This window comes from Anastrepha obliqua, chromosome 5, assembly GCF_027943255.1.
Source record: "Anastrepha obliqua isolate idAnaObli1 chromosome 5, idAnaObli1_1.0, whole genome shotgun sequence".
Taxonomy (NCBI): domain Eukaryota; kingdom Metazoa; phylum Arthropoda; class Insecta; order Diptera; family Tephritidae; genus Anastrepha; species Anastrepha obliqua.
The window spans coordinates 61,160,188-61,187,491 of record NC_072896.1 but is presented as its reverse complement, the minus strand read 5'-3'; the positions used below and the strand labels follow the sequence as shown (position 1 = coordinate 61,187,491).

The 27,304-nt window shown below is 35.9% G+C and overlaps 1 protein-coding gene across 1 annotated transcript in view; it reads left to right on the top strand.

Moving 5' to 3' along the window:
• Window positions 1–1,699: 1,699 nt before the first annotated feature.
• The window catches only part of LOC129248475 (probable G-protein coupled receptor CG31760), a 67,467-nt gene continuing 41,862 nt past the window's right edge, over window positions 1,700–27,304 (top strand). Inside the window, exons 1-2 of the mRNA XM_054888031.1 lie at window positions 1,700–1,774; window positions 1,866–2,224. The gene's annotated coding sequence lies outside the window, so the exon portion shown is untranslated. The remainder of the gene's footprint in view (window positions 1,775–1,865; window positions 2,225–27,304) is intronic.

Sequence of the window (27,304 nt, the reverse complement as noted above, 5' to 3'; positions counted from 1 at the left end):
TTTTGTTTTTCGGCTCAAAATCGATTTTTTTTCATTATATAAGAAATTTTTTTTTTTAACTGCTCATAACTTAGTCAAAAATGAACCGATTTTAATAATTTTGGGTTCAAAATGATCGTCATTACTTACACGAGTGATTTCATGTAGAAACAGTTGCAAAAAAGTATTAGAAAATTTTTTATTTTTCAAAGAATCGATTTATTTTTTTTTTTGCTTATTAATTTCTACAACTTCTCAGGAATATTATCCAAAATTTTCAAGTCGATCCGAATAATAAATTCGGAGATACAGCCTTTGGAATGTGTGTGCTCCAAGACACTTTTATTGTTACTCAAAACTTTAAATGCGTTTTTCTCGGAACCGTGTTTTCAAAGTCGGTTGTCAAATGTTCACGAAAACTACTCAACCGATCTTGATGAAATTTTACACAGGTGTTCGAGATATAATTTACTCGTGCTTGAACGAAGGATTTTGTTTTTTTTTTTCAATTACAACTATTTAAAAAAAAAAAATGTCAAGCAAATTTGACTGAAATTTCATTTTTTTGGAAAAATGTCTGCCAAAATTCCAATTTTTACTTTTTTTTTCTTTCCGTCATTCAAGCACCAGTTTATGGTCTTAACTAAAACACTTATTTTTGTTTTTTCATTGTTGATGAGCCTGTCAGGAGTTATGCTGACAACGCGGACGCACCTCTTTTTCGAGGGGTCACCGAAAATGACGTCACAATGGATGAGTTTTAATTTTTTTTTTTTGAAAATTTCAGAAATTATTCTTTAAATATGTATCTATAAGACAGAAAAAAGTTTGAATTGAATAAATAATTTTTTATACAGGAAAAAAAAATATTGAATATAGGCCTTTTTTTACCCGACGAAACCCATGTAACCCCTTAAAGGAAAATGCATACAATATCGCACACGAGCATGCTGGTATACTTGGATATTCAGGTCAATGTACGTACTTTATATAGTGCTGTGTCAGGAATTCACTAAATATTATGGTCTAAGAATGCCCAATATACCGCGTCGCTGGACCCATTATGCTGCTAACATGGCATCCCATGATGTCTTAACTTCATGTATTTGAGCATGTTTTGTAAATTTGTATATATTTTTGTTAGAATTTAAGGTAGGGAGTTTAATCAATTCAAATTAGCATTTGCTTACTCACTTTTTTGTGTTCTTGTATTGCTAACAATATAATTTGTATATTCTATTAGGATATCTATATTATAAACAGATTCAATAAAATCACACATCACATCTGACAATAGTTTTATTCTGAATAGTAGAATTTATAAAATATTCACATATGAGGAGAAAAAGAGTAATACTAATAGCTCCTTGCATCCATTAACATTTACGTATGAACATACTATGATATATACCTATGTACACCATGCCCACCAGCCAACATGTTTCGTGTTCCGTTTTTAATGGACTGCAATGTACATACTTATTTAAGATGTTGTTAATAATTTCCCTATATACATACTTACATATATCTATGTAGTAGTACTCTTTTTACGCTCTCTCAAGCTGACAGTGTGTCGTATACCGGCACGCGCAGATATTCTGGTGCGTGTATTTACTTGTACAATGGCACACGGGACGTATACGTAATAATTTCTCTATGCATGCTCTAGCTCTGACACTTTATCAAAGGCTCTCTCGTGCTGGAACTTTTAGTCTATTACGGAAATTGAAGTGAATTTGACGTGCAACGGGAATCGATTTTATTTTTTATGCAACTGTATTATTTTCCAGCATTTGTCAGTGCACAGAGCATTAAATATAAAAAATTTATTTATATAAGATTTATATATACACATGTATGATCGTATATAATTTTTTCCAAAAAAGAAAAATTATGTTGGCAAAGTTAAGGTATCTCTATTAAAAGGAATAATACAACATAACTGGTTATATAGTGTGTGATATAAAAAAAGTAAGCCCACGAAATTGCATATATGGTAAATGTATAAGTATATGTAAATATATACAGTCTTTTTTAAAAACAAAAAATTTACCGAAAAGTGTCAGCGTAATAATCGGGGACATAAACAGCGGCTAACAAATCAAAAGAAAAAAAGTGAAGTGATGGCAGCCGTGATGGCCATGACATCTTCCGTCAGCCGTCCGCCGTTTGTGCCAAAGTCCTTGAAAGAATATGGAAAGCAGTAAAAGGAATGAAACGCGCGTGTGCGGAATTTCCTATCAATGTATGTATGTTAAAGTATTCGTAAGGCATTATCGATAGACAACTATAAAATTTGCATGCAAACAATTTTTTCAGTTCATGCTTTAATACCTTCCTAATCAACACAAAATAAATTACTACTTTGTACAAAAATTTGGGAATCAGAAAATGTTCAAACTGAAAGCAATTAGACGATGAGTATTTAAAGAATTCGTGTTTTAATTGGAAACGCTAAGAATAAATAAAGGGTCAGTGACGAATGCCACTATGCCACTTTTTGACGACATAATTTCACCCGAAATGACAATATGTTGTCATTTCAGTATATTGAACAGTGTCTCACTTTAATTAAATCAATTAATATGATATTTAGTTTTGACCGCGTAATATGCAGCTGCTTCGCCGCTAAATATGTACTCGTAAAGCGTCTCGAGGCCAATGCAGCCAAGTGTTGCAGCTGTGCACAAAGGTTTTATAATATTGTCCACATAACGATTGTATGCAATAGCTTACAAAATGCTCAGAATAGTGAAAAGGATCGATTTCGCTACGTCTGTCCAATGAAACTTAGTACACATTAGTTTGTCTTCGTCCAAGGTAAGTTGGTATTAAGTTTTCAAAATTTCAAAATAGACAAAAAAAATTATATCGCTGTTATAAATAAATCGAAAGTTCTCAAATTTGGTAAATGTGATAGCCCACCAACAAAAAAAAAAACGGGAGGGCCTGCCCTCATTTTTTAATCAATGCGTGTGTCTCGATAACGATTTAATTTAGATCCGACGTAAATATTACTGAGATCTGATAAAACCACGTCCGTTTTATATATGTACATATTTCAAAACTAAATTTTCATTCTGTCCAACTAATGCTAAAAGTTATTACTCTCATTGTCAATGCGTTAGTTTGGTTCCAAAAAACAGCTAGCCCAAACTAAATTTTATCGAAATGGCCAAGGGTATATAAAGTGCGATCCAGACCGAACTTAGCACTTCCCTACTTGTAGTTTGTATGCTTGTCTGGCTGCCGAGTGCAAACTGTTTTCGTACTGTTGCACTATTACTGCCATCAAACTGAAAGCGTTGAATAGCTTCCAATGCTGCGTGTAACCATTTACAAATTGAGCAAGAAAAGGTTTTTTGAGCTTTGAAATGAGAGAGTTTTGGTTGCCCGCAAACGGAAAGATGCAAAATGAGAGAGAGTTTAAAATCATATTTATTATTGTTAAAAAAACCCTACAAAACATGTATAGATGTGATTTCATAATTTTTCTTAATTCGATTGCTTAGCAAATGCTAATTTCACACAAGGGTTTATTATTTACTACTGGTGTTAGCACATCAACGTGAACCAAGAAGAATAGAGATAAGGAACTATTTTTGATAATGGACAAAGAGGGTTTGAATTTAAAAGTATGCTCTTAGGTAGGTAGGTAATTAGAAGCAGCAGTCGGTCTTTAACCAATATATATATCATACATACACATTATGTCATTAAAAAATGCATATAATGACGAATCACGCCACACATAATTGGCTGACCCTAGATAAAAATTTCACTTTATGATTCCGTTACTGCAGGCTTATGAATTCATTTTGTAAGATTGAATTATACAATTAACCAAAACCAAATGTTCACTCAAATTGTGTTCTTGTTTGTACCGAAAGCAAAATAACTATCATACCGTGCATAGATAACATGATATTTCAATAAAATAAATAAGTTTTCGAAGTATTTGAAGTCAAATTCGTTTTAAATAAGAAATAGCAGGAAAACGAGTTTGAAAAATGTTGCTTTCAGTAATGTTTTAAAGTTCATATATTTGCCGAAGATTTAAAACACCCAAAACAAATTTGAAAAAACAAATAAATTTAAAAACTATTTATAAAAATTCTAATTTTTTACATAGATATGGATTTTCGGAGCCAACGACCAATTTACGCAGAAATGTTTTCGTTGCTTAATTACTGTTTTTTAGATTTCTGATCTTAACTTCATAAGAAAATGAAACAGATACTAAAGCAAATCTTTTGAAGTTTACGTAAAAATAAAATAATAAGTAATAGTTTGCACCATACATAGAGAAACTGTAGGGCCGATGAACTAGCGAGGCTTGGACCAGGTTGACTGATGAGTACATGGGCATACTCCTACTTGTAAGCTACTTATTTTTGAGAAAATTGTAAGAGCAGTGAATGAAAGATGGCTTAATGAACACATCTGCGAAGTCGCCCGACAATTGTAGTGGTAGTGACATGCCTAATGGGTAGACATGCCCAGAGGAAGGGCGTAGAAGCACACAACTTCTGCAGAAGATGTCTGGGGTAGAGCAAAAGACGACTTCGCACCTTCTGTGCCATTCCCCACGCGACATCACAATGAGCTATGAGCCTAAGTGTGTCCTATAGTGGGCAACCACTACAACCTAACGTAACTAATAGGACTATGAATAAGTTCGTGTGGTTTTTTTTCGAAATTTGAAACTTTATTGACGTAAAATGGTTACAAATTTAATATTCAAAGTATTGTCCATCGCTTACTACTACTTTTTCCCATCTTTCTGGCAATTCACGGATTCCCTTTGTGAAAAATTCGGTCGGTTTTGCCGCAATCCACGAATCGATCCATTTTTTGACTTCATCGTAATTACGGAAGTGCTGGTCAGCCAGGCCATGTTGCATCGATCGGAAGAGATAGTAATCGGATGGCGCAAGGTCTGGACTATACGGCGGGTGGGGTAGGACATCCCATTTGAGCGTTTCTAAGTATGTTTTGACCACTTGTGCAACATGTGGCCGAGCATTGTCATGTTGCAAAATAACTTTGTCGTGTCTATCGGCGTATTGCGGCCGTTTTTCTCGCAGTGCTCGGCTCAAACGCATCAATTGTCGTCGGTAGACATCCCCCGTAATCGTTTCATTCGGTTTCAGTAGCTCATAATACACAACACCCAGCTGGTCCCACCAGATACACAGCATAACCTTCAGGCCATGAATATTCTGCGCCGACGTCGATGTTGAAGCATGGCCAGGGTATCCATACGTTGCCCGACGTTTTGGATTGTCGTAATGGACCCACTTTTCATCGCCAGTCACAATTCGATGCAAAAAACCCTTTCTTTTGTGCCGTTGAAGCAGTTGTTCGCATGCCATAAAACGGCGTTCAACGTCTCTTGGCGTACCTTTCGGATCATTCCCATGGCTTTTAAACGTTTGGAAATGGTTGATTGATCAACTCCCAAAGTTTTTGCAACCTCTTCTTGCGTTTGAGCCGGATCTTGATCGAGCAATTCCTCCAATTCGGTATCCATGAACTTTGGCGGCGCAAACCACTTCTGGCACGTTCGCTCAGCTAGAGCATGCTCACCATAAACTTCCACCAAGATACGATGACTTTCGGCTGCTTTTTTCTTCATATTAAAATAATGAAGAAGAATTCCCCGCAAAAACACATTATTTGGCACGAAATTCGACATTTTCAAGTGTGGTAAAAATATTGTTGTTTACGCTTCAAATAAAAAACTTATACTGACGTTTGTGCCTTACGACAGTAGCTCTCCAATGAATGTTTGGAAATGTGGATCGATGGAATAATAATCAAGTTACGCCATCTGTTGTAAAACCGCACGAACTTATTCATAGTCCTATTAATGGTACTTGCTTCTCAGATATTATTGATATGCTTGCAAATATGTACATAAATACTTAAAGGCATTTTGAAAAATAATTTTTTCGTGGCTTGTGAACGATTCCCACTTGTTGCCATTTTATTATTTATAATAAAAATCCGATATACTCGCAAAATAAATCTCTGCTAATAACGAATATTAACTTAATTACAAAACTTATTTTAATAATAAAAAAAAACATGGAGACGAAATTTTGTTTTTTCCTACATTTTTTTAATTTTGTGTATATATATTGAGTCCGCATAAGATTTTACACTTAAGACATATTACAAGTACAAATTATTGTTAAATACGTTGAAGGTAATTGTTTTTAAATTGACCGTTTTTACTTTTAATCAAAACATAAGACGAACAATTTTTGGTAAAGACAAAATTTACAATATTTTATTGATAGTCCTTTTATAGACCCTTGTATTTTGCATATACTATATATATAAACAAAAAATCTTACAACTAGGAACTAATAACTAAGCTATGGTATCCTCTTGCACATTGGCATACTGTTGGTATTTCAAGGGAGGAAGGACTTCCATAGTCTACATGGAACCAAAACGTAATTATTTATTCCCTTCTCAGTGAAAGAAATTGAAACTAGCATGGAAAAAAATATACTTGAATGTATTCGTGATAAGTTGAGGGTTTGTTTGGTTTGTAAGCGCAGTTTGACATAGTGAGAAAAATGTACACAAAACACTATTTACTCAATTGATATACTCGCATATGTACATACGTGTATGTAGTATCACAATGTGAGAAAAGCACAAGAGATCTTTACAACAGGAGGGTGAAGCTATTATTATACAACCATCTAAGAAGTCGTGGCAAGTCTAATACATATAATACATACGAGTATGCATGCATGGATGCGAACAACAAACTATGCATTTAATTATGTTACAATATTTTACATGTGCAAACACACGCAAATAAATCTGTTTGGTTGGCAAGTGGTTGCCGTCTAAAATCTTAAATGAAACTGCAACCCAATTTTGTTTAGCCGTATAGGTTACTATCCGTCACTGGTATTCATTGTACTGCATTAATTTTGTTACTTAAATATGTAATTATTAATGTCTTGTCTTCTCACGTATCCTTTTACACTTTTCACACAAGGGAAATCAACTTATTGCTCGTGTTCGTACTAAAGTTACGGAATATGACAATTTACGTGAATTTTTTAGCAGGTTTTAATTTTCATCATTTTGCAAGGTATAGAGAAGAAAAAAAAAATATTTCTAGACGAAACAATTCTTTAAAATAATACGCTTTAAAAACGACTGTATTTTGCTTTTTAACGGCAGGTTTTACCAACACCACCCGCTCTTTCCTTTTTTAGAGTTTTTGAAAAACATCTAGAATCATCTTCTTCAAATTTCTCGCGGGTAATAAATAATCTCCTGCACAGTACCAGATTTCCCTACAAACAAGATTCCACCATAAGAGTGTATCTTCTTCAAGCTACGTTACTGTTACGCTACTGATCGAAAAACGCGAAACTAGATCGATCATGTTGTGATAGATGGAAAACACGCCTGTAGTGTTTTAGATGTACATACGTACGATCCGAGGACCCAGCGTCGACTCGGATCATTACCTCATTGCAGCCAAATTACGCACACGCCTCTGTGCAGCACAAAAGGGCCATGTAACTACGCGAAGAATGTTCGACATCGGAAAGCTGGGATCTCAACAAACATCCAGAAGACTCGCCACACGACTTTCACTCCTGATCTCAGAGAGTACTGCCCAACAATCCGACATGCACGAGCAATGAAGCAACATTTCTCATTCTCTACGTACCGCCGCCGAAGAAGAAATCGGATTTGCGTTGGTAAGACTAGGAGTGTCATACTGCCGCAGGAATAAAGGATGCTGTCTATAAAGCCGCGCTGCGACCGCGCGCAACGCGAACCATATGGGATCGCTACCGAGAGCTAAGAAATAAAACGAGAGGCCGAAAAACGTGAGTGCGAAAAGCTGAGATGCTGGCCAATGGGAACAACGCCCGAAAATTCTACCAGAAAGTTTAGTGGCTTACAGAAGATTTTAAGACCGGAGCGTTTTCCTGTAAGAACAAAGTGGGCGATCTGGTGACTGACATCCAGAGCATACTTAAATTATTGAGGAAACACTTCTCGCACCTGTTCAATGGTGACAGCTGCGCATGTCACAGCGAATGTGAAGATCCCGATACCCCAATCGTTAACGACGGAACTGTCGTTCCGCTACCCAACCATGCGCGGGCGCCAACGGACTGCCGGCTGAGCTATTCAAACATGGCGGCGAGGAGCTGGTAAGGTGCATGCATCAGCTTCTATGCAAAATATGGCCTATTGAAAGAATGACTGCCGATTGGAATTTAGGTGTGCTGTGCCCAATCCATAAGAAGGGTTATCCTGTAATCTGTGCCAATTATTACGGGATTAGTCTTCTAAATATTGCCTATAAGGTTCTAGCAAGCGTATTGTGCGAAAGGCTGAAGCTACCATCAACCAACTGATTGATCTTATCAGTGTGGGTGACTCGGTGTCGTGTCACTTCTTTAACCATATGCTGGAAAAGATCGTGCGAGCCGCAGAGCTTAATCGCTCAGACACAATTTTTGTTTTTGTTTTTATAAGAGCATACAATTGATATGTTGACCCATGATATTGATTTAATCGGCCTTAACAACCTCGCTGTTGGTTCTTCCTTTTCCAAACTGAATAAAAAAGCAAAGCGAATGACTCTGATGGTGAACGAGAACAAAACGAAGTACCTCCAGTCATCAAACAAACTGTCAGCGCATTCGCGTAATGGCACCCACGTCACTGTTGACAGTTATGATTTCGAGGTTGTAAAAGATTTCGTTTATTTAGGAACCAGCATTAACCTATAACAATGTCAGCCTGGAAATCCAACATAGAATCTCTTTTGCCAACAAATGGTACTTTGGACTAAGTAGGCAATTGAGTAATAAAGTCCTTTCTCGTCGAACAAAACTAACACTCTACAAGGCTCTCATCAACAAGTGGTATTTTGGACTAAGTAGGCAACTGAGTAGTAAAGTCCTCTCTCGACGAATACACCTAACACTCTACATGGCTCTCATCATGCCCGTCTTAAGAATGGCGCAGACGCCTGGACGGTGATAATATCCGATGAAGCGACGCTTGGAGTGTTCGAGAGAAAGTTTCTTCGGAAGATTTTTGGATCTTTGCACTTGCCCGTGCGTAAGCGGTTATCGCGCCAATTAAGAAGAAAATAGTTTAGTATAGATAGTAATTTTTCGTTTGGCTAATTTCTGTTGACGCTGTAATAAAAGTTGCGCGAATGGTTCAATCATCAATCTTTTGGCTCACTCAACCATTGTTCTCAAAAACTAAAGTTCTAGCCCAAGGCTAAAGTTTACTGCTCCTTTTTCTTTATTTTGCTTTACCTTAAAAGCTTCTATGACCATTTCTGTGAAGCTGCTTTGGCTGGTGTTTATAAATTACAGCAAATTCCAATTTACACTCGCTTTACTTCGCAGCAAGCTACATAAAATATTTAACAAAATATTAAATATGGCAGGAGGAAATATGCACTGAATAGCCTGAGAATGAATGAAACTTAAAATTTCCGGGGAGTGAATACGCAAAAATATCTAAAATGTTTGATTTAACAAAAAATTTTGAATTTCTAAATAATTATTTTTAAGACTTCCTTTTAAAATTTGTAGAATTTATCGCCTTTTGGAACTTTTTCAACAGGTTGCTTTGTTTCATATGGAATGCGGCGCTTAAGATAGAACTCCTTATTAAGCGTTCAAGGTGATCAGAGAAAATGAATGATCCGTAATCTACAAAAAGTAATCCTGCAAAATGCATAGGATTATTTCTTTAGACTTGGTAAATTTACCAACAACTAGATATGCACAATATATCCAAATTCTAAAAAATTTCCAAAAAGGGAGAGTCGACACATAAAACAGCTTTCATCAGCCACCTATTAACACAAAATAAAAAGTTAAAACTTATTCAAAATTCTACTGCACAAAAAGACACCCTGCAGGTTTTTCTCTACTAACTTATAGTTCGGCATATACGGGGTTGAGGCTGCATCCGTTCTTCTTGAACCCGGTGTTCACGAGATGGCGGACGTTCTGTGGCAATAGCTCCTCAGATTAAGCTATTTCTCTGAAGTTTTTCTGTAAAGGTTAACTTTTACCGCAATTATTACAGTTCGAATGTACTAATTAATGTAAACTAACTACATATTTATATATTCGTTGAAACCTTGACAAACGAGAGTGTTTGTGCGAAACTACCATTTGGTTATATGCATGATTACTTTCCGTTTTCATTGAACTAAAAGTATGAATCTATTAAACTTACATATGAACGAGTATGTTATGTATAAAGCTTGGTTTCACAGAAAATTTAACATCTCTTTCCAAATTGCATGCAACAATCAAGGAAAAATTAAGAAAATGATTCCTATACAATAGGGTTTTATTCGTTTTGTCATAAAATAACAAGATAATATTTACTTCAAAATGAGCAGAAGGAAAATCAACACTATGAACCAAAAGAACTATATGATATTTCGAGTATTTAAAACACTAATTAAATTATAATCAATTACTCTTTTGTGTACAGAAGTATTATTAGAAAACAATTTTGCAAAAACAAAAAAAAAACATAGACTCAGAGAAAAAATATAAACTTATAACTTAAAATAACATTTTACACTCACATTTTCCTTGGAACATAAAGTAATTTAAACAACATAATATATTTTAATTACACAATCAGCCTCTCTATCAAAGTGTTTATCATCCATGTAATGTTAGTTTTATTTAGTATCAGTATCAAGTCTTTGCCTAGTTAACATTCATTTAGCAGGCACACGGTCTGCTTTCGTCGTCTGAGCAGTGACACGGTAAGCGGAGGTAACTTGGTTATTTCATGCACAATGAAACAATGACAGGCTACTAGGAATAGGAAATGTGTGCGGCGAGAAATGTCGATATTGCATCCATGTACATTGTACAATATCTGTATATAATTGGAGCGTACATCCATTGTTGAGTGCGGGGCCGAGCTCTTCTTCCAATTTATGGTGTGCGTCGTGATGTTGTTACAAATATGCATTTTTCTGTGCGAAATTAATAGCAGTAGTTTTATGTTATCGGTTGAAAGAAATATGTAAATAACTAAAAAAAATGCGCTTTTCAATAATAAATAAAATCAACTCTTTAGGCACCATTAACTCTTTCAGTACCAACAACCATAAAAAATATTTTCTATGCCTTCTTAATGTTTTTCAATGATTTTTTCTAAAATATTGGAAATATAATATATATACATATATATATTCGGCATGAGAGTTTCAATCCTTTCTTAGCCAAAGTTACGAATTATTTAAACAATTAAATTATACATGATATGTGAAGTATGTGCCATTCGAAGCTACAACTTTACAATTTACTCCTGTCTTTCAGACAGGCTCGTTCCTCTGACGAAAAATTCGAGTTCTTTTGACTTGATCCATTCATTGAGCCAGTTTGAGACGCTCCCGTAGGAAGTGAACCGCTCACCAATAAGTGCTGAGTGCATTGATCGGCACAGATGGTAGTCCCAATGTGCAATGCCAGGGGAATACAGCGGGTAGGGCAAGATTTCCCAATTCAGTTCCTCTAAACATTTCTGGACCGATTTAGCAACGTGTCATGCAGCTTTTCTTTGATAGCTCGGTATAACGCATTAGCTGCAGTCGCTAACGATTACCAGTGAGGGTTTCAGATGGTTTAAGGAGTTCATAATAGATGACACCCTTCTGATCCGACCAGATACAAAACATAACATAATGAAAACCTTTTCTCATAATATCCAGACACGAATGTATATTTACATACATGTACTGTATGTATTTCTCTCGATGCCCTCATACTAATTTGTATAAGCGTTATCTACTAGTGCACGGGTATAAAAATATGATTTTCCTTAAAATATAAGGCTGGCTAATGTTAATGTTTATGAAATAAAAGTATGAACTTACAAACATACATACGTGCAATATGAAGGAAATAATGTATGTTAAGTAATGATGGGAGGCTTATTAAGTCAACGCAAATTTATCAAAAGCTAGTTTACATTACCACCTATAAATTATCTATATAACAATGAAAATCTGCATAAGCTTTTAAGCCATAATTTTTAATTTTTTTATTTAGTAATATTTTTTCGTATCTGCTGGAATTTATAATTTAAATTAATTTGATTTCCCTCTTTAAAAGTAGATTTTGCATTTTCGCTAATATATTCTTTTAAATTTGAAAGATGTTTGTAACTTCCTCATTAACTAAAGTACAATTTTTTTTTTTTAATTTTTGATTAAAATAATGATTTCTGTTTTCCAAACCAGTCTCACCCAATTGATAGAGCCAAGTCCATGTAACTTCGCTTGTAAATTCGCTTTTAAATGTAGTTTCTTTATGCATGTAAGGGTTAACCAATTTGAAAAAAATTACATACGTAACACGTGTGCCGAGTGACAACGCTTCCTGTATTTAACACATTTTTTCATGCAGTTTACACAAAAAGGTTCGCCTAACATTTATGAGTTTCAAAACATTTGACATGTTACTTTCATTTGTATTTAAGTACAAAGCCTAGTTGTTTTGTACTTATACATATGTATTTATACATACATATGCACTATAGGACTTACTTACTTACTTTCTATACACATTTTCAAAAGTACATACTTCTAAATATGTGCATACAGTTAGTAACAGAAGTAAGTATACACCGCACACGTTTTCAATTTTCCCCCAATCGATTTCTTCAAACAACCTAAGTTATAAAACAATTGTATTTTATTTACATGTATGAAATACAAAAATCATATTTAATCCAAATAATGACACAATTTTAAAAAGGAAAAAAAAATTATAGCTTTTTATATTAAACTTTATAAAAATTCATGTCTCAAAAGTAAGTATACAGTTCATCATATTATTAATTTGTGAAATCAAAAACATAATTAAAATCAAATCTTAGTATTTGGTAGGATAACCATTAGACTTTACAATCGCTTTAAGTCGTGATGGCATTGATTTCGCCAAGTTTTCAGTTACAGCTGATGGTAATTTATTCCATTCCTCTTGAAGGACGTTTTTCAGTTGTTTCTTATTTCTAATGGGATGTTAACGTATTTGCCGCTTTAAATGTTCCCATAAATGTTCGATTGGGTTGGTATCCGGAGACTGTGAGGGTGTTTTCAGCTGTTCTCGCACTCTCGTACAATGTTGGATATGTGCTTGGCGTCATTATCCTGCTGGAAGATAAACGTTGCTCCAAGGCGCAATTTCGTACCGCTTTCTTTTAAAATATTTCTCAAAATATTTAAGTAACCATATCGGTCCATAATATTTTCGATAAATATCAAGTTTCCAACCCCGTTCGCAGCCACACATCCCCAAACCATCACAGAGCCCTCTCCATGCTTCACAGTGCCGGTCATATTGTTTGGATCCGATTCCGCGTTAACTTTTCTCCAAACTTTTTCACGGCCATCACATCCACAGATACTGAACTTACACTCATCAGAAAATATGACTTGGTTCCAAAACGTTTGGTCATATTTTTCATGATCTTTTGCGAATGAAATCCGTCTACTCCGATTGACACTACTCACGAAGGGCTTTTTCCTAACATTGCGCCCATGATAACCAGCACTATGCAAAACCCGGTAAATAGTTTGGATGCTAAATTGTTTTCCAGTCTCATTTTCAACTTCAGATTTCAATTTGGGGTTTGTCCTGATTTTCCGCAGGACCGGCATTGGATGTCTGGCAGCATCTACAGCCGTACACAATATTTCATCGTTTATTAGAGAGATGAAATGGTTTCAGCTTATTGGGAGTTAGAGGACGACTTGAACCCTATTGGATAATGACAACTTAACTTAAGCTAGTATTACGAATATTTCAGACCTGATTGAATTTGGTTAGGTGTTTGTAAAATAGTATATAAAATTTCATATTTTCTATATTATTTGGAGAAACTAACATTTACGTGCAAGTCAATAAATGCATTAAGATGTCATCTATATTTTCAGTGTAGCGAAGTAAAATTGATTCTAGAATCTAGAGCAACACCGCATAATATTTAGCATTTGTTTATATGAAAGAAATCTGAAAAACGATGTACTTACTTATGGCTCCAAATTCGTGCGAAACTAATGGATTTCTATGCAGGCAAATATAAAAAGGTAGGCAGGGATATGTGATACATATATGCAATGATTATATACATAAAAAATATAAATATGAACTCATTCTCCACGTCGAGGCTTAAAAAACACGTACACATGCACAAGACAATTTCTTTACAAACTGCATGAGCACACACGGAAGAGCACATTCAAGTAAATATGTGCTAAGTATGTATGTTTTCCCAGTTGACTAAATGGATGTACGGGGTGTTTTTCCTCTAAAATAACAGCAACAGTTTCATTAATGACCCATAAGCGAAATGGTACATTTTCTCATAAAATTTTGTAAGTCTATGTACCAAAATATGTACATTCTGCTTCCGACAAAAAAGTATCAATAAATAGTGTCCGCCGTAGCCGAATGAGTTGGAGGAGGAGCTTGGTCAAATACCCAATAAAGGGTGTAAGAGACAATTGTATATATTGTATATTCAATAAAACACAAAAAAATATTATTAATTCAAATTTATCGCTTCAATGTAAGCCCCTTTTAAAATAATGCATTTATGCCAACGAAAAATCCTATCTTCACAACTTTTTAAACGCACTTTCTGGACTTCAGATCTCGTCGTGAATTCTCTCTCTTTCATGTTTCTATCCAATGAAAACGGGAGCCTTGAAGTCGTATGTTGGGTTTTGAAAAGAGAACAAAATCAGATTGATTGAAGAAAGCTGTGGAATTTTTGACCGAAAATTCATCAAAAGTAATAGTCTTAAGAGTTTTTTCCATTGAAGTGAATTATGTTAGAAGCAATTTTGAAACAAATAGCTCGGATAATTCGAATAGCTTGAGCCTGCCAACATATGCGGTGCGTCTTTTTTCACTCACTGCAGTTGCTTTTCAACTAGCCTTTAGCCTTTTTATGAAACCGTCCCAATTTTTGCTTTACTTGCGTATAGCGTGTATGGTTAAGTAATTCATTCAGTAGAAACAAACAGAAAAGAAAAATGCAAAAGCAAGAAATAAACAAAGGCTGATGCATGTGAGGAAATGCAAAGCGACAGACATTATAAATAACTGGAAATGGAAAGAAGAAAACGGTTGACCACATTATACAATATACAGTATGTAACATGGTAATATAGGTCAACATACTTCCTCGTCGCTTACAGGCAAACAAAATTCTATAAGATTTTAAGTCCTTTATGGGCGAAGTAAATATGTATTATATTATGAATTCTAATAGCGGAATACTACGATTAAGAACCAAAAGTTTCAGTCTTCACAAATGTTCAACTTGTATTCGGCCATCCTCTTCATCTTCATTCGTTTTGACATAGCGATGAAGCTTCATGTTATCTAGTTTGTAACCGTTACGGTTGGATCCTGGGCTACTTTTCGAGCTGCATAGTGGCTGTTTCGCTTGGTCTGTATACCTTCGTAACGACTCACGAATTGTGTTCGCCTTAGGGTAACCCTTAATGTAGCTTGTTTTGTGGGTTGTCTGAGCCTTCGCTAGTTCTGTTCGGACTCAGGTGCACTGACGCTCCTCTTCAAAGTAATACTGCAATTCCTCCTCAGTACCACTTCTAATGAGATAACTTTGCGGAGCTTTCAAAAGAAAAGATAATCACTCTATCCAATGTAGCAACATAAAGGGTGATCAATTTAAAGGTATCGGATTTTAAATTGAAATAAAATAACAAAAATTCAAATTAATTGGCCAATCTTTATTATTTTTGTGTAGAACCATTCATGAAATTTATTTTTTTTAAATAATCCTTTTCAAATGTTGGCCGCAACTGCGCCGTAATTTGACCATCCGTAAACACCAATTTTGAATTACTCGGTGGAGGACTTTGGTCGGTATCTCGTGAATAACTTTAGCAATGTTGGTTTCACCATAATTCTTTCCGAATTTTGGTTATTATAATGCACCATACACAGTTCTTAACAAACTATTGTTTAACTTTTGCTTCGGGATGTGATATCCAATATCATTGTAGTACGGCGTATATTTTTCTCCGCACAGAAAGTGTTCAACTTCGTGAGTTCTTTCGTTTTATGTATTGCTCTATAGCTTTGGATCCTACAAGTAAATCGGAAGCATTCATATTTTTGGAAAGAACATTTTCTTTATGTTTCAAAGTTTTCATATGGATGAGTCTTCAAATTTCGTCCTTAAGCGTTCGTCGAAAAGCTACGCTTATCTTCAAGTAACAGAAACTTTAGAAGCCACAGGAAAAAGTTTTGAATAACGACGAAAATAAACAACCTGTCGTAAACTGTTCTCACTTCTGTGTTCCACTTTATGAATAAAGTCCTGGAGATAAGGTAGTATCTGTAGTACTTCTCGTTGAACATCTGTTTTACTTAAAGTATGCTTAAATTCAACTCAACACCAGCTTGAAGTTGATACCCATTGACGAAATTTTTTTTAGGACTGCTTTCATTTTCAACAAATATATATGTATAATAAACAATTGGCCTCGCGCTCCAATACGATACAGTTTCAATCTTCCCCTCAAACTGCTGCATAAGCGTTGCAGCACAGTTTTAGCATATTTTTTGACGAATTTACGAGTTTTGATAACTTTTAGCTGCGTAAGTTCCGTTAAAGCCAGTGTTTTTCTTTGTCTGGCCAAACTTTGCCATTTTTAACGCAGTGATCAAGAAACTAGATCTGTATAGTAAATAAATAAATGCTTTAAAAATGTTTTAAGGACCCATTCGGCAGCTGTTTTCATTTCATTCCGGTAAATTTCGGTGGCCTCTGCGTATATTACAGTGTCATCACGTTGTGGTTCACGAGATTCTCAAAATTTAATAGCGAATAAAAGCTGTAAATGAATTACAAACTCCGAATGGCGCGCGGTACGTGGCAAAATCCATTTTCCCAATTCATGAACGTGAAGAATCTTGCATTTTGTAACATATTGAGAAGTGGATTAGCGAATATGCCTTTAGTCCTCCATCGAATTAAGTTTCTTAAAGTACACACAACATCGGTATGTGTTATTCTGCTACGACTCTGCTTGCAAAGTTTGAATTCGACTTGCGGGCTTTGCCTTACCTCAGCCATTCGTCTACTTGTTGCTTAACTACTTCCTGTTCAACTGGTGGAAATCTACTTGGCGAGTGATGAAGGGTTTCATGTTACTGTCCGTCGTAATTGTTAAAATTACCAGTCTTTTGGCATTAAAAATAAAATACAAATACTAGTTGTTTCACGGTACCTCTGTAATTTTGTGAATGGCACATTCACTTACCGAGTCATTAGACTAAGTCGCTTTTATTCCTGTAAAAGTTTATCCATTTTCGTCCGACGTATAGTAACATTTCCACTCAAATCGTACCCTAGCAGCATCTGATGTTTGGTACTATCGTGAGTAACTACAAAACATTTTGTTTTATATTTAAATCGTCTACCTATATCGTGCACGTCGCGTTGTTCCAGATTAACACAATTTAACATCCTTCAATTTATCAAAAAGAGATTTAGCGAGATTGTTGCATCGACGCCAGTGTCTATCAAATAATTTGATATTATTCATGAGAATTCGGTTAATACGACCCTATTGTCTTACCATACTTGTGCTTTGATTTATCAACGGGCGGTTTTTTGAGATATGACCAAATTTGATGCCTTTAACACACTTCGTATCTTCACGAAAATATACACATCTTCTCGGTCTTCTGAGAACATTATGTACCACCAATAAACATTGCTTTGCGTATGACACAGTCACATAAAATTTGATACAGGTTCTTTGATCCATCTTTTTGAATAGGTAAAAATCGAAGACGAGCCGAAACGCGTGCAAGCAAAGCAGCTGTCAACAATTAACTGAACATTCAAAATAGCCGAACTCGTCGGCAGAAGTGAGAGACATGAGTACCAACATATCGCCACAAAAAAATCGAAATTCGAATATACGTAACCTGCGAAAATTCAAAATTCGTGATACTTTTTGTACATGTAAGTGGCAACTGATGTTTCTTTTCCTGTAACAACATACAAAATTCAGTCACAGTCCTAGGCTGTGTATAAATCCGGGTCATTCCGGTATCGAAGACCCACAATGTCGTGGGAGCAATCACAGATGTGTCTACCACGACGATACCACTAGAAACAATTATTGAAAACTAGCGTTACGAATCCAATGGAGATGTTTGCTCCATCTATCTATGACTATGCAAAATATAGTCAGCACATCCATAGAAAGATAGAAATTAATTAACTTTCCTTTCAGCTAAAATTGTATTCAATGTTTTGTTTCAATACTTACCCATTCTTATGTTTTTCATGTTGATTCTTGGTGAGATCCAAGCAGGATTGTATAAATAAATTAAATAAAATATCCCTAAAGATAATAGTGGTCCGTTGGTGAGTAAGCTCTTCCAAGCCGCTTGCATTGTGCCATATTCTGGGCCTAATTTGTGCAAATTAGATGTTATATAAATTTATACTGATATAAATCAGTCAGAAGGAGGTAAATATAAAAATAGTACATACAGTTCCATGATTCAATTATTAAAGGTTTGCTCACTAGTGGCATTCGATTTTTGACACTCCCTTACAAAAGGTTGTATTTAAGAAGGTGAATAAAGTTGAACAAATTAAATCCTTTTTGGTAAAAATGGTAGCAAAAAAGTATTTTCTTACTTAAATGGAAACAAACTGCGAACGGTTTAAAAAATTAATTTTAATTAATATTTGAATATAAATTATTGTACAAATAGAAGTTATTAGCGGAAATTGCTAAGTCTAATATTAAAAGAAGAAATTATTTCGCTTAATCCAAGATTTTATTTTGTGAATTAATTACTAAATTTAAAACCAATCGCTGGTACTTTGGTGCTTTGCTAAGCCTCCTCTAGACACTTCATCCATCCATGGTAAGGGGGGCTCATTGGAAACAAGTTCCGCCAATCCCAACTTTTTTATAATGAGATATGCAATGTCGGCCGCCGTAGCCGAATGGGTTGGTGCGTGATTAGGGGCCGTTCAAGTATTACGTAAGCACTATGCGGGGGTGGGGGGGTCTTTGTTTTGCTTATTTTGGATGACATGGGGGGTAGGGGAGTCTAGATGATGATTACGTCATCGGTAGTTATTTACTTTTTTACACGAATGGCAACCCTCACATTGTCTATGCTTGAAAACGAAACGCATTTTCGGTGATTCCCGCAAATTTACACGCATACGTTTAGGCACTCGCTTTAGGGTACGTTTATAGTGAGCCAGGTTGTCGACACTGCAGTATACTGCAGTACACGTACTGGTAGCCGTACATAATGAGTCACGTAAATCTGGCTGTTGTGACAATTTTTTTTTATTTGGACTTTTCGTTTTTTATAATCGGGTGATATAGCCAAAAATTTTGACGGGGTCCGATAATAATAGAGTCTCCGAGAAACCGGTAATACGTTAAATCAAGAAATCAAGCTGGCGACCGAGCGAGGCTATCGAATCCGGGATTCCAGGCCCTAGGCGCGATGAAATGATTTCTTTATCCTGAACAGACAGACACCCTGATAAAGCTCGAGTCCCTATTGGCGTAACTGCGGCAAATAAGCAAGCACCTCTTCTAATGCACATGGAATATAGAATCAAATTATCTGACCACGATTGGGTAATCGCTGAGCGTCATAAATTAATACTATCTGTTTATGCTGTTATCAAAATCACTTCCAGTATGCTAGGACAACCGGAAGCCGTTGGATATTCTGGACCAACATACATCGATATTCGAAGTGAAAAGCATAGTTCATCTACTGCTAATACTCATGCTCAGGATTTCGAGACGCTTCTCGTACTTGAAGAGTTTCGACCATTAGCTAAAACTGACCATGGACTAGTAAAACCAGTGGTAATCATGACGGTTGATGGAGGGCCAGATGAAAATCCGCGTTATGAAAGAGTCATAGGGTTTGCTATATAACACTTTAAGCGACATGATCTCGATGCATTGTTTTTAGCTACCAATGCTCCTGGAAGAAGTGCGTACAACAGAGTAGAGCGCAGAATGGCTCCTCTTAGTCGGGAACTGGCTGGTTTAATATTGCCTCATGACCATTTTGGGTCTCATTTGGATGAACGTGGGGTTACAATTGATGAACATTTAGAAAGATCTAATTTCGAATTTGCAGGAAATGTATTTGCTGAAGTATGGAGTTCAATGGAAATTACTGCAAAATATGTTGGGGCAGGTCAACAAGATGTTCCTGATTTTCCAGACATTAAATGGGAGCAATTTCTTGATCTTCCAGTCAATTTAGCTCTACGCTTAAGTGCTTCACTCAAAGATTTCCTGCAAATGTCCTACGATTATTTTTGTCATGGTAAAATTGAGGCTATCAAGTCGAACATGCAAAACGTGTGGTCTTTATCATGCTTCCATCAAGTCACTAAATCGTCACATCGAGAAGATCCATAAAAAAGTAAACACGCACACTTATAGGAAAGTTAGACCTGTAAGAGTCGCTGCTCGTCGTGCTAATGAACTGATGTGCATTATTCAAAATTTAGAGCACCATGATGTTGAATGGCTCGATGAGAACGACGTAGACCTTCCACAATCGGATGAAAGTGAGCAGACTCACAACACGGAGCAGCAATCGAAGCAATCCAATGTCATCGAAAACTTAGAATCATGGATTCGGGTTTCATGGACTGAAGACTGTCAATTTGAATTTAATATGTGTACCAAAAATTTTAAATAAGCTTGTTATGTTCGTAAGATTATAATATTTTTGTCCCTTACTCTATGTTGAATACTGCATCAGTAAAATCTAATCTCTATTCTAAATCTATTTTCTTATTTTTATAATATATAACTTTATAATTATAATATAAAAAAATACATTTTTAATTGAAAAATGTTTACGTAAGCATGGGGGGAGGGGGTAAAAGCTTTGCTTACTTTTGCTGACAAGGGGGATGGGGGGGGTAAATAATTGTAATAAATCTGATTACGTAATACTTGAACGGCCCCTTACCATTCGGAATTCACAGAGAGGTCGTTGGTTCGAATCTCGGTGAAAGCAAAATTAATAAAAACATTTTTCTAATAGCGGTCGCCCCTCGGCAGGCAATGGCAAACCTCCGAGTGTATTTCTGCCATGAAAAAGCTCCTCATAAAAATATCTGCCGTTCGGAGTCGGCTTTAAACTGTAGGTCCCTCCATTTGTGGAACAACATCAAGACGCACACCACAAATAGGTCAAACACCTAACAGAAGTGTACGCGCCAATAATTTATTTTTTTGAATCATGATACGGTTCAACTTAAGGTGTCAATTTTAATATGCTTCGCACATTAACTTCCACTACATAACATTTCACTACAAGTAATTTAAAGTTTACCAACGGCGTACTCGTATGATGTTGTGAGCACTGAGCAAACTATTTTTATCTATTGGAGATTCCATCCCTATGATTTAAATGTGTTGTTGTTGCTGTAATGCCACCATATATATGTACTCATGTATATATTTACATATATAGTAGATACATATGTGCATATGTACTATACATATAACTCAAAACCGCATTCTCCCATTACATTATATAAATGTTCGTTCTTTCTATCCGCTCCCGGTCAGAATTGGCTATTAAATAAGAAGCGAAGATAGTTTTGACGGTAGTGATATGATAAAAATTTGTTGGACATGCCTACTTTCTCTTCGCTTTCGGCAATTGCTGCAATGCTTTCATTCTTCAAATAGACAATTTTCAACTCACCATTGTGGTGGTATGCGCATAAAATTTTCCTCAAAGGCAAGAAACTGTTATATTATGGTTGCAATTATGGCACCATGTTCTTTTATCTTCAATGAGGGGTAGTTAAAGCTTGAGGCTAACTAGGGTTCTTTCATAGCGAAATGTATTGTTCTCCCGCTGGCAAAAACGTGTAAAAGTGCTGACACTGTTATTTTTCTGCTTCATTTATTTTTCACAATATAAGCGCATGCAAAGTACTATTCACATGAATGTATATGTCTGCGCATATGGAATAATATAATGGAAATTGCTTTATGTTGCAGAAAGATGTCCTGGAAAATTTCCTCAGTAGTTTAGTTATAAGTAAGTATGTATGTATGTATGCATACCACGAATTTAATTAGGTGCATAACTTTTTTGCGCATTAAACCCGAACAAATCAATGGAGTAGTCCCCATTTTGGCTTTATTATCCTGTATTATTCCTCCGGTATGCAAATCGGTATGTGCGTTAGTGGTAGACTGTTATTCACAAGCACACTGAGCCATGAGTACTGAATAATATCCTAAATCATTTGTTAATTGAAAATATATACTTCCATTAATTGTGCCTTATCAAATTTTTCGTTTTCGTATGTACCAAGTAAGTAAATAGTTAATGTACAATATATAAAGTATAAAATAACGCAACTTAAGCACGGTTCTGAATACAAAGGTAACTTTTGAGCCACCCATTAAAAAGCGCGAAATCGCTCAATGTACAAGATGCCAAATATACGGACATACCCATATAACGGGTGTTTGTTTAGCTATTATCTTTTTAAACAGTTGGTTTAAACAGCTGACGCGAGTTTCGTGTTTTGTTTCACTGTCAAACATCTTCAGTTTGGTCTATAATTTAACCATCAATCGTCTTACAAACGAACAACGCTTGCAAATTATTGAATTTTATTATAAAAATGCGTGTTCTGTTAAGAAAGTTTATCGCGCGCTTCTTCCATTTTATGGTCAGTTTAATCGACCCACTGAAACGGCTATTCGAGCTACTGTGACTAAATTGAGAACCAAATTTACATTATTGGACATCAAACCACCAACACACTTACGTAGAGTGCGAACTGAAGAAAATATAGCAGGTGTATCGGCCAGTGTTAATGATGACCATCAATTATCGATTCGTCGCCGTTCGCAGCAATTGGGTATCTGTTACTCAACAACGTGGAAAATTTTGCGAAAGGATTTAGGTGTGAAGCCTTTCAAAATACAGCTGGGGCAAGAATTGAAGCCGAACGACCTACCGCAACGCACAATTTTTGGTGAATGTGCTCTTGGAAAGTTGGCCGAAAATCCACTTTTTTATCGAAAAATTGTGTTCAGCGACGATGCTCATTTTTGGATCAATGGGTAGGTAAATAAGCAGAATTGTCAATTTTGGAGTGAAGATCAGCCAGAAGAATTGCAAAAGCTACCAATGTATACAGAAAAAGTCACAATTTGGTGCGGTTTATGGGCTGGAGGTATCATTGGACCGTACTTCTTCAAAGATGCTGAGAATCGTAACTTAACTGTGAATGGTGAGCGCTACCGTGAAATGATATCCAACTTTTTTTTGCCCAAAATGCAAGAGCTTGCCACATGCCACAGAGCACGCGTAACAATGGACTTGTTGAGAGGCGAGTTCGGTGAATATTTTATTTCACGTTCGGGATCTGCCAATTGGCCACCCAGATCGTGCGATATAACGCCTTTAGATTATTTTTTGTGGGGCTATGTTAAAGCTCATGTCTATGCAGAAAAGCCTGCTTCAATTTACGCATTGGAAGACAACATTGAAGCATTTATATGTGAGATACCGGCCGAAACATTGGAAAGAGTATGCCAAAATTGGACTAAGCGGATGAAACATTTGAAGCGCAGTCGCGGTCAACATTTGCATGAATTAATCTTCAAACATTAAATTATATGGACTGTACTATCGATTTAAATAAAAATGTCATGCATTTTTCTAAGTTTTACGTGTGTTTTTTTGAAAAACTTTCTTATAGCTCTTAAAAAATCACCCTTTATATCGCAATCACAACCCGCGTTGTGTTAAATGTGTTGGTGAACATACAACAAGAGCATGCCCTATAAAAGGCATGTTGAGCGAAGCTAAGTGTGTGTTATGTGATAGAAAATATCCAGCTAACTTTAACAAATGTACTATATACAAAGAATTGCAGTCTAAAACGTTACCACCTCTTTGAAAAAAAAACTATGCCTGAAGTTAACACTGTGTTAACTGTGTGACAATAGAGCAAGTCAACTTAGATAATAAGGTAGGCTCGCTTTCAAAACCAGTTGGGGATTGCTCAGCAGTTTGGCATACTCTATCATAGGCATAAGCTGTAATTGGCTTGAAACCGACACTAAGAGCTCCTTGCAATAATGCAGATAATATCTTGCCAACAGCTCAACAAAATGACTCCAGCGAACTAAAATGCATGCTGAAAATGGTTTTGGAATAGATGAGCACTATGATGCCCCCCTCATCGCTAAGTTGCCAGTAGGAGTTCGAACCTTAACATAGCTATTTGGAATGCTAACTAGCCACATTCACGAAATAAAAACTTTTCTAGCAGCGCATGAAATCGAAATAACTTACTTCGACTTTTGGCGTTGAAGCACCATACTTAACCACCATAAAATAACCAACTGTCCAAAAACGGTTATTGTGACAGAAACAATCGATGCTGTGCGCAACAGCGTTATATGCGATATCATGAAATAGAGGGATCCTTGGGCATTAGTATGACCAGCATAAATCCGTGGTGAAGATTTAGTTGTCAAGATTTGTTCTCGTTGGATACCACATAAATTGTCCAGAAAAGCTCGTGTCGATTAATGTAGAAACGAGAACGTCTATGACATTATGGCAGGCGACGAATCTTGGATCTTTGCATATGAGCCGGAACGAAAACAGCAAGCGATAGTATGTGTGTTCCAAGATTATCCACTAAAAAAACTTCAAAGAGCCAATTCTGAGTGGTACAGAACCATTTGTTCGCCGGAAGCTTTCGAAGAGTTAAAGAGAAGCTACCGCCATGATTCGTCTTCGGCGACAAAACAATGCGAGCTCTCACGTATTGAGTCACACAAAAGAATTTTTGAACACTCAAAACCAAACCACTTCACCTTGCGGCTCTGACTAATGGTTTCTTATTGTTCACGAACATCAAAAATTAAATGCGAGGTCAACGTGTTTCAACGCCTGAAGAAGCTGTGGAAGCCTCTGAACAGCTCGTTTTGGAGTTATCCATTTCAGAGTGGCAAAAATGCTTTGAAAATTGGTTCAAGCGTTTCGAGAAGTTTATTGACTTATAAGGGGAATATTTTAAAAAACAATAAAGCTATTTTCATTATTACTTTTACTGTGTTTCCATTATTGGTCTCAAAATATAAAAGTCAATTCACATAACGAACGAAATCCTACATTTGCCGACAGATGTACTGGACATATTTAGCATAACATCGATGTTTCGAATACCGATATTATGAACAAGTAGATGTCTATGTTGTAAAACATATTGATTAAAAATATCAATGCTCCAATCATTGATTGTTTAAAAAAAAAGTTTGTGAATACAGAACATTCGCAGTGTGAAAAGCCCTGAATTCATCAGTGTCAGTAGAGCAGCTGATTTGATTTTTTCAATTTGTGTGCTCTTTAAACTGTAAAAGTGGTTGTGAAGTATACACATATATATTAAAAACAGTCCTTTATTTACTTTTCAACTTCGTCCTTCTTCCTGTTTTATAAAAGTGTAAAAAATAGTTGAATACTTCCTCCTATGAAATAAAGTAAACGCCTTACCTTAAATAATTTCTTCCTCTAATTTATGGTATGGTAATTCTTGATATTTTTCCACAAATGGAAAAATTAAATTGTAATATTGCAATATTTTTGATAATACCACTCATGAAAACTCATCTGTCATGTGGTGAAAAAGGAAGATTGCGGAGCAATTCTCTTTTGTTCAAACGCATATCTCATTTCATTGATATTGCGATTAACTTGTTCAATAGTTCCGTGTTTCTTAGGGAATCCAAATTGATGGAAATCAGTGCCTTTTTAAAACACTTCCACAGGCATGCAGTAAGCTGGTTGCTCTATATGATAACTGAGGCATTGCATATTTTCCTGATTTCATTATTTATTTTATCAAAAATCTTTAATGATTTAGTTGTTGTGGTATTTGTATCAACTGGATAAGGTTTTTGGTTTAGGTCTTCTAAGCGTATTATTAAAGACTTTTTCATAGTAAATATCCACTGAAACACTTCTTACCTAGGAAGTTGTACTGATACTTGTACATACTCCCGCTGCTACACTTCTTGTAATGGAGTCTTTATTTTTATACCCGCCTGTACTTATGCTTAGTGGTATTATAATTTCATTCACATAACCATTGTATCTAACAGCATAAAGGAGTCGATAACTCGAGCAAAAAGTAGTGTATTATGTTTCAGTGCAATTTGGTAAACATTTTCATCGGCGGCAGATTGACTGTCGGTACAAATCCAAAAGTTACCTTTCTTTTTGGAGACTATTAGAGCGGCTTGATATATAGTAAGGATTTCACTACTAAATGTTGAGTAGTGATTGTGCAGCAAACCTTTTTTCAGAACTAGTAAATCCTTAGATATAATCGCGAAAGAGGTTGAGAAGTTAGTTTTGGAGCCTTTGGTAAATATGAATTTGAAAGAATTTTGATTTAACTCTCGTTTGTGCTGAAGGAATATTTGTCGGTAGATAAGACCACAAGTGTTTTCCTTCCGATAATCTTGAAAGCAATTAACAAATGGCGAGTTCGAAAGAAGCCAAGGTGGGTTTGACGAGTCAATATGATAGCTCAGAGGTTAAATTTATCGCATGGAACAGTTCACAGGCACCTGGTTCAGTTGAGAAAGGATTCAAAGCTGGGAAAATGGGTTCCGCATAGACTTTCCGTCGCCAACCTTCAGCAGAGAGTGAATGTGTGTTCTCAGCTGCTGCAACGGCTTGAAAATGAAAGTTTTTTGAACCGTATCGTTACTGGTGATGAAAAATGGGTCCTCTACCATAATCATGTTCGCAAACGCCAATTGTTGGATAAAGATGAAACACCAGAGCCGACCCCTAGAGATGGCTTTCACCCCTGTGGGATATGGCCGGTATTGTTTATTTTGAACTTCTGGAATCAAACCAGATGCATTTGCTGTCTTATATAACATAGGGTTTTGGTTGGAGCGTACGCGTTTAAAATTATAGCATGCATTTTACTTCATTGTACGTAACTCGGCAAGATCCTTGCTCCACCAGACAACACATTTTTTATGAAAGTAGGGACGGGATTGGGGAACGGATAACGTAGATGCACTGAGGATAATCTTTTTAATATAACTAGCTTCCTTATTGATATTGTTACTAAAAGGGTGGATTTGACTTTGTTCGTCGCACTGAAACCTGTATTTTACCCAATCTGCTTT